We start from the raw sequence: 11,228 nt of genomic DNA, 5'->3' as shown, positions 1-11,228 counted from the left end.
GGGCATCCACCCCATCATAAGAGCACAGTAACTCAGACTCACTTGCAGGCTGTGTAGCTGGAGAAACAAGGTAGAGGATCCTCACTCTAAAGCTCTTTACTTTTTAAAGATTGATTTATTTATCGGCTGTGCTGGGTGTTCCTTGCTGAAGTCAAACCAGTCACCATTGGCCAATGACTTAGTCAGTCATGTCTGTGTGATCAAGCCTCCATAAAACCCCCAGAGGACAACTCTGTAGTCCTTTCTCAGACAGCTTCCATGTAGGGAACCAGAAGGCTTTCACGTGCCATCATGCGAGGCCCTGCACCCCACAAGGACAGGGGCTCCTGTCTCTCTCCATGTGGCTGTTGATGAGGCATCGGTGCTCAATGGTGTCTGACTTTGCGACTTCATGGACGGCAGCCAGCCAGACTCTTCTGTCCATGGGATTCTCCGGGCAAGAATACTGGAGTGGTTTGCCATGCCCTCCTCCAGGGGATGTCTCTTATATGTCCTGCATTAGCAGGCAGGTTTGGGTTCTTATCATTAGCGCCAAAAAACAGAAAAAGAAAGGTGGGTATATGTCAGAGGTGACAGCCTGGTACAGGGAGGCTGGATTCTACAATGAATGGATTCTTCCCAGTGTGGTAAGCACTACAAAGGAATGGAACAGGAGTCAAGGGAGGCTCGAACTGGAAAAGGGGGGACTAGCTTAGCTGGAGGTGGCCACAGCGGGCCTTTGGGGGAAAATTCTGTGGAAGTGGAGAAGCAAATAAGTCCTTGCTGATCAGGCTCAGAGGAAGGCAAAGCAGGGCCTCGTGCAGAGGAAAGTACCAGAAGGCCACGGGAAAGGAAGCAGCAGGAGCTCGGTTTTAGGAACTAAACGTAGTAAGTAAACATTTACTAACGTAGCCACACTGAGACGCAGGGAAAGAGTGCGAGAGGACAGCGCAGCTCTAGCAGCGGCCTGAGGTTCATGAGCCTGAGTCGGCCATGGCGTGGCCGTGTGAATTTTGGGCTGTTCTGTGTTCTTTTTTTCGTTAGTTATATATTTATTTTTGTAATGATTGAAATTTTTGTATGATTTTTATTTTTTGCTCTATTTTTTTTCTGTCTATTTATTTTACTTTACAATATTGTGTTGGTTTTGCCATACATGGACTTGAATCCGCCACAGCTGTACATGTGTTCCCCATCCTGAACCCCCCGCCCACCTCCCTCCCCCATGTTTTTTTTTCCCCCATGTTTTTTAAAAGTGGACTAAGTTGTGGGGTGTTTTAAAAGTGTTCTCCAGAAAAATCTAGATTTCAGAATTTTTTGAAAAATCTGGCTATACTGGGCTCACGTTTCTGAGTAGTAGCTAACAGCTGGAGGTGAAGAGCACCGGAGGTGGAGTTTTAACTTCTGAGGTTGAAACTGAGCTCCTTGTTGGCCTTAAAATGATATGTGTTGTGTTCACTCGCTCAGTCATGTCCAACTCTTTGGGACCCTAGCCCACCAGGCTCCTCTGTCCGTGGAATTTTCCAGGCAAGGCTACTGGAGTGGGTTGCCATTTCCTACTCCAAGGCATCTTCCCGATCAAACCTGTGTCTCCTGGGGCCCCTGTATTGGCAGGCGGGTGTTCGTGCTTTCTTCTAGTGTTTCTATGGTCTGTTTGTTTTTAACCATTCCATCTTTGATAGCCAAGGGATAAGGCATGAGTCCAGCACCGTTCTTTTCCAAATAGCTACACTGTGTCGAGGATGATTTACTGAATTAGACATCTTTTCCCCCTGATTTAATGCATCACTTCTGTTATGAGAGTTCTGTACATACTTGGATCTATTTGTGGCTCAACTCTTCCATACTTTCTTCTATGTCCTTTGTAGGCTCAGCGGTAAAGAATCCACCTGCCAGTGCAGGAGACTTATGTTCAATCCCTGGCCTGGGAAACCCCATGGACAGAGACGCCCGATGGGCTACAGTCTAGGGGGCAAAGAGTCGGACATGACGTAATGCCTAAACAACAAGCCAAGTTTCATAGTTTTCTTCTTAAATGTTAGGTGCCTATCGGCTTAACTGGTTTTGTTGTTATTGTTAATTAGATTTTTAAATTTATATGTATGTTTATTTTTTGTTGTATAAGAATATGAGTAATAGAGAAGAGTATGTTCATCGTTTATACTGCTAGTTTTTTAAAAAAATATATTTACTTCTAATAATTTTTCGGTTTAGTGTTTTGGCTTTTATGTTTGCTTTTTATATTTTACAAGTAATATGATACCATTACTAAAGAATCAAACCATGTCGTCAACAACAATAACAAAGAAAATTAGGTTCTGGACTCCTAGGCTGGTTCTTGTAGGCGGTGTCAAGAATTTTGGAAGAGGAACTTCCTTGGTGGTCCAGTGGTCAAGACTCCATACTCCCAGTGCCAGGGGCCAGGTTCCATCTCTGGTCAGGGAACTGGATCTCACATACGGCAACGAAGAATTCATATGTTGAAACTAGAGATCCCAGGTGCCATAACAAAGATCAAAGATCTTGCATGCTGTGTCTAAGACCCAGCACAGGAAATAATTTTTTTTTTTTTAAGAATTTTGGTTCTCATTTCAGCAGCACGTATACTAAACTTGGAATGATACAGAGGAGATTGACACGGCACCTGCACAAGGAAGACGCACAAATTCGTGAAGTGTTCCATATTTTTATGGAAGCTGCCTAGATGTCCATCGACAGATGCATGGATAAAGAACTTGCGGTACACACACACTGGAATGTTACTCAGCCATAAAAAGGAGCACATTTGAGTCAGTCCTAATGAGGTGGATGAACCTAGAACCTATTATACAGAGTGAAGTAAGTCCAAAGAGAAAGATAAATATCGTATTCTAATGCATGTATACAGAATCTAGAATAATGGTACTGAAGGATTTACTTACAGGGCAGCGGAGAAACAGACATGGAGAATAGACTTATGGACATGGGGGGAGGGGAGGAGAGGTGAGATGGATGGAAAGAGTAACTTGGAAACTCACATCACTATATGTAAAATAGATAGCCAACAGGAATTTGCTGTATGGCTCAGGAAACTCAAACAGGGGCTCTGGATCAACCTAGAGGAGTGGGATGGGGAGGGAGATGGGAGGGGGGTTCAAGAGGGAGGGGATACATGTATACCTATGGCTGATTCATGTTGAGGTTTGACAGAAAACAACAAAATTCTGTAAAGCAATTATCCTTCAATAAAAAATAAACAAATTTTAAAAAATGTTGCAAGAGATCCAAAGTGTAGTGAAAAGGCAGGATTTAGACATGGGGAGAAACACAATCCTCAGGTCACGCTAGGTATGGAGAAGGTACAGGACTGTGATGCGGGGGAAAGTGTAACTGTGAGGGGACCAGGAAGGGAGCCATACGTGAAAGTCCAGGGATAAGATGATGGTGGTTCTGTCCAGGGTTGGGACAGCGGGGTGGGGTAGAGGCTCATGGAGTGTCCTTAACACCTGGACTTATACAGAATTAGGCAGCTTTTGCTTTCGTTCCGCTCAAAACAACAGAAATTTATCATCCCACAGTTCTGGAGTTCAGAATTCCAGAATCAGTGTAACTGGGTCAAAATCAAGGTGTTGCAGAACTGGAGGCTCTTGCCCCTTCCAGCTTCCAAGGCAGCTGTCTTTCCTTGGCTTGCAGCCACATCACTCCAGTCTCGGCGTCCGTGGTCACACGATCTCCTCTCCGTCTTCAAGTCTCCCACTGCCTTTCTGTTAGAGGGATGCATACATGAGGTTGCAGTCAGGGCCCACCTGGAAAACCCAGGATAATCTCCGCATCTCGAAATCCTCCATTTAATCACATCCGGACTGGCCCCCTTTTCCAAATAAGGTAACATTTACAGGTTCTGATATCTTTGGGGGCCATCAATCAACCTACTACATTTCCCCTCTCTGACCTTTGATTTTTCTCATCTGTAACCTTTCACACAGGCTTTTATGTGTTTGGAGAACAGTGTCCAGACAGGATAAGACAGCATGTTATTCTTATTCTTACCCACCCCTCGGTTATAGGTAACTCACAGCTCTCCTACGCACCTCTTCAGCCCAACACACTCCCTGCCTAGGAATGGAGCCCACACATGCCTTCTTTTATTTCTTCCGGAAATGTACCGACCCTCTGCAATCTGCCAGATTGTAGTTCCCTGGGCATACAGCAGTGATAAGAGCAGACAGAAATCAGGACTTCCCTAGTGGCCCAGTGAGTAGCTAAGACTCCATGCTCCTAATGCAGGTGGCCCGGTTTCCATCCCTGGTCGGGGAATTAGACCCCACACACTGCAGCTAGGAGTTTACAAGGCACAACCGAAGATCCTTCCTGCTGCCGCAAAGGTGGAAGATCCTGTGTGCTGCAATTAAGAGCTGGTGTAGTCAAATACATAAATAAAAACAAATGTTAAAAAAAAAAACAGCGGTGGGAGGTGGGAGGGAGGCTAAGGAGGGAGGAGACACGTGTGTATCTATGGCTGACTCATCTTGATGGATGGCGGAGACTTAACACCATGCTGTGAAGCCGTTTTCCTTCAGTGAAAAATAAATAGGTTTGGAAAAAATCGAAACATAAATCCCTGGTGCTCGTGGAGCCGACCTTCCACTGGTGGAGCAGGTAAGGCGCCAGATGCTCGCTTGGGCTGCCACAGCGAAGTCCCGCAGACCGTGGGGCTTAAACCACGGACAAGTATTGTCTCACAGTTCTGGAGACGACAAGTCCAAAATCAGTGTGTGGGCAAGGAGGGAGAAGGACTTTTTTCTGGGTCTTTTCCCCTGGTTGGTAGAAGGCCATCTTTCCCTTGCCTCTGTTTAACCTCAGCTTCCCCACTGTGCATATCTGTCTGTGTCTAAATTTCCTTTCTGGGCCTTCCCCTGGAAATCCAGTGGTTAAGACTCCACACTTCCAAAGCAGGAGGTGTGGGTTCGATCCTTGGAGGGGAAACAAAGATCCCACATCCCTGTGAGGTGTGGCCAAAAGATTGAAAAAAAAAAAAAAAAGGGAGGGGGGTACCACTGCTGGGGAAGATGCCTGTGTACTTTCTGTCAGCTGGCGCTAGTCATTGCCTCTGGGGAGGGCATCAAATGATCAGAGAAACTTAATTTTTCCCTGGATACCTTCCTATATTTTAATTCTTTACCCTGTGTATTCATTTCCTATTCAAAATCATGCAGATTAACATAATATATGCGTTATATCTTTGTCAGTCAGCGTGAAGGTTTCCGACCTCACGTTAACAGCACAAACCGTCCTTGAAAGGTTGAGAATTCTCAGTCTGTTCTCTGCTGAATGATGTCAGCAGAAGCTGGGTGACCTTGAATGTTGATTTCAGCGGTGGTGTCTTTACAGATACCAGCGACCGTCACTGCCCCCTACAAGGCGTTTCTGGGTTTATGAGGCTGAGAACCTCTTGACTTATCATGATCTCATCTACTCAGACAGTGTTGAGGGTAACTGGGGCATTGGGGCGGGCAAGAACATGTCCAAGGTCACACAATTAGAAAATGCCCGAGCCAGGCTTGAACGCACATGTCTTTCTCTGCTGCTTTCCCACGGCTTGAAGTGACCATCTTTTGAGGACGTCTGAGGCTGTCCATCAACAAAGGTTTAGGTTTGTCAAGCGCTTCTGTGGCCACCGTGTTGCTAAGTCCAGTCAATGGTCTGTTCTCAGGCCGCAGCCAACTTGACGGATCGGGAGCATTTGGTGAGGTGGCTGACTCCTCCTTCGGACGCGTTCTTGGGTCCTAGGAAGCGCCTCTAGACTGGTTCTCCTCCCATCTCACCGGACACTTCTTGGCATCTTTAGTTCACTGTCAGGGCCAAATGTTCTGACTGTGGAGAGCCTCAAGGATTGGCCCTTGGACCTGTGCCTTGTCCCTAGAACCTCCAGTTCTAGGAAATCTCATCCCCTATCATGCCTTTCAGTTCAGTTGCTCAGCCCTGTCTGACTCTTTGAGACCCCATGGACTGCAGCACGCCAGGCTTCCCTGTCCATCACCAACTCCCGGAGCTTGCTCAGACTCATGTCCATCGAGTCGCTGATGCCATCCAACCATCTACTCTCTATACGCTGATGCCCCTTCCCACATTTATATCTCCAGCTCAAACTCCCCCTTCCCCCTACACACTGCTGGCTACTCAACTGCTTCCTTGCCATCTACCGGTGTGACTAAGAGTCACTCGTCCCCTCTCCTGTCCTCCCCCAACCCACTCCCCCCTTTACATCCACATCTCTGCCACACCAACTGCATCTTCTCAGCAACTCAGGCCCCCAAACCTTGGAGTCATCTACTCCTCTCCCACCCTACACAAACCCTACCAGCTGGACTTTCCAAGCAGATCTAGAACCTTACCCCTTTCTCTCCACCTCCTCAGTCTCCACTCTGATCTGGGCCACCTTCGCCTGGGCCTGAAATAGCCTAATAGCCTCTCCACTGGGCTCCCTCCTCTTGCCCTCGCCCCTGTCATTGATCTACTTGCAGCCTCAAAGGAGAGGCTTACTCCTTCAGAGTAAGCCAGCCTGGGTCTCTCCTCTGCTGGAAACCTGCCAGTGGTTCCCTGTCTCATTGAGGATCACGACAGAGCTCCTGGGACTTCCCTGGTGGTCCGGGGGTTAGGAATCCACCTTGCAATGCAGGGGACACGAGTTTGATCCCTATTGGGGGAACTAAGATCCCATGTGCCACGGAGCCACGATGCCCGCATGCTGCAGTTAGAGTCCATGAACCAGAACTAAAGATCTCGCCTGATGCAGCTAAGACCCAAAGCAGCCAAACTAGAAAACAAACGGAGCTCCTTAAAATGGTCCCAATGGCCGTCTTGTTCCTCCCTCCCTTGGTGACCTCTGACCTCCTCTGCTGCTGTTTCCTGCCCTGGTGTAAATCTTTCCAGCACTCCTCCAACACCCAGCACCCAGCACCCACACTTGCAGGGTGAGCCTTGCTCTCAGGGTGAGCCTTCCTCCTCCCCATACCTTTGCGCTTCTTAACTTCATGCCACGGATGTTTGGGGCTGGTTAGTTAGCTTTGTTGTGGGGTGGGGGGTGGGGAGGTGCATTTCAGGATGGTCACCAGCATTCCTGGCCTCTCCGTACTAGCTGTCCACAGAATCTCCATATCTCCAGAAATTGCCACATGTCCTCTGGTGGGGGCAAAATCTCTAGGCGGGGAGCTGCGGCCCTTCCTGTAATGTATTCCCCAGACAAACTTGTGCCTCCTCCCCTATCTCCTTGGGGCCTCCACTCAGCTGCCACCTCCTTCTGGAGGTCTCTGTCCACCCCAATTATCACTGCCTCCCACCACAAACTCCCTGGGTCCCTTCCTGTTATATTTGTCCCCATAGTACTTATCACCATTTCCTGTTTATTTTCTGTCTCTTCTCCCTAGACTGTCAGCTTCAAAGGATATTTGCCAAATTCACTGCTGTATCCCCAGCACTTACAGAAAAACCTGGCACGCAGTAGGCACTCAGTAGATCCTTCTTGAAGGAACAAATCCATGTCAGGCTTTGTAACAGATGCATGAGCATTAGACCTTGACCCTGAGAGACTGACACTCCAGGCTGGGTGCGGGGAGTAAAGAGACAAAATGTATCAGTGTGGAGGCAGGTGGTGGTAAGTGCCAGAAAGAAAAACAAGCAGGTGTCTTGGTTTCCTAGGCTGTGAACAAAGTTCCACAAACCGGGAGGCTTAAAGCAATAGAGCCTTGTTGTCTTGCCCTCCTAGAGGCCAGAGGTCTGAATCCAAGGTGTCCGTGGGGACCTGTGGGGGCGGGGAATCCTTCCTTGTCTCCTCCTCACTTCTGCTGGTTTCCCAGCTCTCTTGGGCATTCCGAGACTTGTAAATCCTGCAGACCAATCCTCCATCTACCCGAGGCCTTCACCCTGTGCGTCTCCACAGCATCTTCTCTCTGTGCATGTCTGTCCAAAGGTCCCTTTTGAATAAGAGCACCGCGCTTCTTAGATGAGGGCGCACCCCCATGACCCCATTTCATTTTGATCTCTGTACAGATCTTACTTCCCCAGAGGCCACATTCTCCGCTGGGGGCGGTGGGTGGGGTGGTCCATTACGCTTCTTGGCAGAGACAATGCAGTTCAGCCCCTAACGGTGGGGCATGGGATGGGGGGGTGCTGGCAAGGCTTCTGAGTGGCTGGCATTTGAGCGGAGTCCTGAATGAAGGCAGGGGGTGAATCCTGTAGCTTTTTGAGGGAAGAACATTCCAGACACAGGGGTACAACCACTGCAAAGCGGTAGCCAGGGCACCTACCTCAAAATGCTGGGAGGATTGAGTGGCTTAAAATATGGAAAACGTTGATTCGCGCCTCACCTGGAGACCAAAAAATAGCAGGCAGTTAACATGAGTTATTATTACTATTACTCTTATTTATCCTTTTAACAGGCTCTAACGTGACGTCTGCCCTGGACTTGGCAGGCTCCTAGGGCTGGGGATACACAATGAACTAGCCAGACAGCACCCTGTCTTTTTGGGGCTGAACATCTAGCTGGGGGAGACCAAGAATCCAGTAAGTCAGCAGAGAACAGCCCCAGGGCTCTGTGCAACAGGGTGATGTCATACAGGGTGACTGCTGGGCGGGGCTGGGGCACCTTTGAGGGTTAAAGCCCTCAAGGAAGGCCTCTGGGAGGAGGTGACCTTGAAGCTGAAGGCTCTTTCCTCCAGGGGACGTCCATGGAGAAAGGTCCACTGGTCAGGTCAAGAGCCATGACCAGGCTGTCACTGGCCGTGGCAGGGGTGCCCCAAAGGTGAGCATTTAATGAACCTATAACACTGGCAAGTCAATTCTGGTTAACTGCAAAGAGCACGACGTCTGATCAAACTGGCCTTAGAATTCCAGACTTCTTTTATCACAGCCCAGGACCGTTCGATTTCTGTCTCCAAATGAAGAAAACATTGGTGAGAAAGGGAATAATGCCCTAAGTCAGACCCCAGTGTTTCTGTCTGACTTTAGGTCCAGGTGGGAGCAGTTAAGAACAGGTACCATGGTTGCCCCTGTAAACCCACTGGTGACTCTCAAGGCGGGTTAATCCATGTGACCACGTCGTGGTTCCACATTCTCAGTGGGCTTTCTGGGCTGGATTCAATACAGCTCCTCAGATACCCTCAAAATCCTATTCTCCTTAAAATCCCTTTATCTCCTAATTATTTCAGGACAACTTGCCAGCAGATGGGAAAACATGGGGTGTCTAACGAATGCAGAATGGAACTGCGTTGAATTCAGGTTCTCAGAGGTCTCTCCTGCCCAGGTGGACAGCAACCCAGGTGGCTGTTTTGACAGCCCCAAGGTCATGGTTCTTTCCTTTTGAATCTACATTTTTGTCACTTTGCTTCATTTTAGAAAAAGAGAAAACAAACAAACAAACAGAAATCTGCCTTAAGCTTAACCCTCCACTGCTCCCCTCACCAACCCAACGTATTTGGGGCGATGGAGCAAGCACAGAAAGGCAGACATGGGCTCGACACCCAAGGCATGCAGAGAGAGAGAGAACACGCAAGAGCAAGCACTCTTGCAAAACGGGGACTCTGATGGACCTGTGTCCGCCTACCCCGTGGACCTCTCTTTGAATAGTTATTCATTTGGCTGCACCAGGTCTTAGTCGCAGCATGTGGGATCTTTAGCTGTGTCATGGGAACTCAGCTGTGGCGTGTGGGATTCAGCTCCCTGACCAGGGATTGAACCTGGTCCCCCTGCATTGGGAGCTTGGAGTCTTACCACTGGACCACCAGGGGAGTCCCCAGTACCATAGATATTTATGCCACACCTCCCGAGAGCCAGGCAGTGTGCTGGCTTCTGGGAGTCCATCATCAAAACCCAAGACAAGTCCCTGCCTTCCTGTTGCTAATAGTTTACTGTATATTCGCATCTGATAGTCAAGAAGAGCTATAGCATGAGAGTCCCAAAGACAGGGGAATTCACTTCTTAGTCCTCCTCTGATTGGCTGTCCTCAGTTTTCCTCCTCTGTAAAATGGGTTCAGCAATTCGTATGGAAAGCTTCATGGTGAGACCCCAGGAGATGACATCAGGAGAAGGGAGTAGAGGAATGGCCTTACTGGTTGCTCTTTATGGTGCTAAGACCCAGGTAGCTCATTTTCTCAGAGTTCTAACTCCACCCTGGGTGGTTGACACTCTTATCTCTCTTACCCAGAGGCAGAAGCAAGTCAGAGGGGTTGAGTGACTCTTCCAAGGAGGCTCAGGACTCCAAAACAGAAAGGTAATTAAGAGAAGACCCAAAAATAAAAATAAATAAATAATAATAAAAAAAGAGAAGACCCTACTGGGTTGAGTTTGATGGGACCAGAGAGTTAAGAGTTAGTGGTGCTGGAACTTTTCAATTTTAGATTGGGTGTCCTCTATTTTTATTTGCTAAACCTGGCCACCCTTTACAGGTTCTGATGTTAGACCGGTTGAGGCCTGGGATATAGCTAGGACAAGAGGAACTGGGGCTGGTAAGCCAGGGAGGTGGGGAAGTGGGGGTGGCGGTGGGGGTAAGAGCAAGGAGAAAGGGCTGCTGCTGCTGCTGCTGCTAAGTCGCTTCAGTCCTGTCTGACTCTATGCGGCCCACTAGCCCAGATCCCAGGCAGATTCCTGCCCCAGGGTAACACTTGAGTTGCTCTCCTGGGAATTCTCAGGAGTCAGTTTAGGTTGACCCCTCCCTGCATGCAGCCCCTCCCACTGTTGCTTTACATACCAAATCACTGTAGCTTCCTATTTGTAACCTAATTACCCCTCCCCTCCTAAACCCCCTCAGTCTGGCTCCAGTTTTCTATAATTCTCATTAAAATTCAACTTTCCTAATTCTTCTTCAACTGCAGATTCAGGCATCCCTAGGGTTGATCCATTCAGCCAGTCTTTGATCAACACTCACCAGATGACTTCTGAGCTCCTACTGTGTGTGAGGGAGATACAGAATTGAACAAAGTAAACACTAAATAAGGAATCAATGATGACTTTACATCCAGTTATTAAATGTATTAAGGATTCATTTATGATTGTCATAGCAGCATGAAGGCAGCGAATAGCAGGGGGCAGTCTTCAACACTGAAATCAGATTGATTATATTCTTTGCAGCCAAAGATGGAGAAGCTCCATACAGTCAACAAAAACAAGACCAGGAGCTGACTGTGGCTCAGATCATGAACTCCTTATTACCAAATTCAGACTCAAATTGAAGAAAGTAGGGAAAACCGCTAGACCATTCAGGTATGACTTATGAT

General features: G+C 48.2%; 1 long non-coding RNA gene and 1 other non-coding gene across 2 annotated transcripts; one reads left to right on the top strand and one right to left on the bottom strand.

Moving 5' to 3' along the window:
• Positions 1 to 2,561: 2,561 nt before the first annotated feature.
• On the top strand, positions 2,562 to 2,668 carry LOC114117701 (U6 spliceosomal RNA). Its single transcript, XR_003591359.1, has one exon. It is a non-coding gene; the product is annotated as a U6 spliceosomal RNA (small nuclear RNA).
• On the bottom strand, positions 2,650 to 7,996 carry LOC132657580 (uncharacterized). Its single transcript, XR_009595980.1, has 2 exons — positions 7,441 to 7,996; positions 2,650 to 3,722 (listed from the first exon to the last, which is right to left on the bottom strand). It is a non-coding gene; the product is annotated as an uncharacterized LOC132657580 (long non-coding RNA).
• Positions 7,997 to 11,228: the final 3,232 nt, after the last annotated feature.

Source organism: Ovis aries, chromosome 13, assembly GCF_016772045.2.
Source record: "Ovis aries strain OAR_USU_Benz2616 breed Rambouillet chromosome 13, ARS-UI_Ramb_v3.0, whole genome shotgun sequence".
Taxonomy (NCBI): domain Eukaryota; kingdom Metazoa; phylum Chordata; class Mammalia; order Artiodactyla; family Bovidae; genus Ovis; species Ovis aries.
The sequence above is the reverse complement of the archived record's forward strand: the minus strand, read 5'-3'. Positions and strand labels throughout refer to the sequence as shown.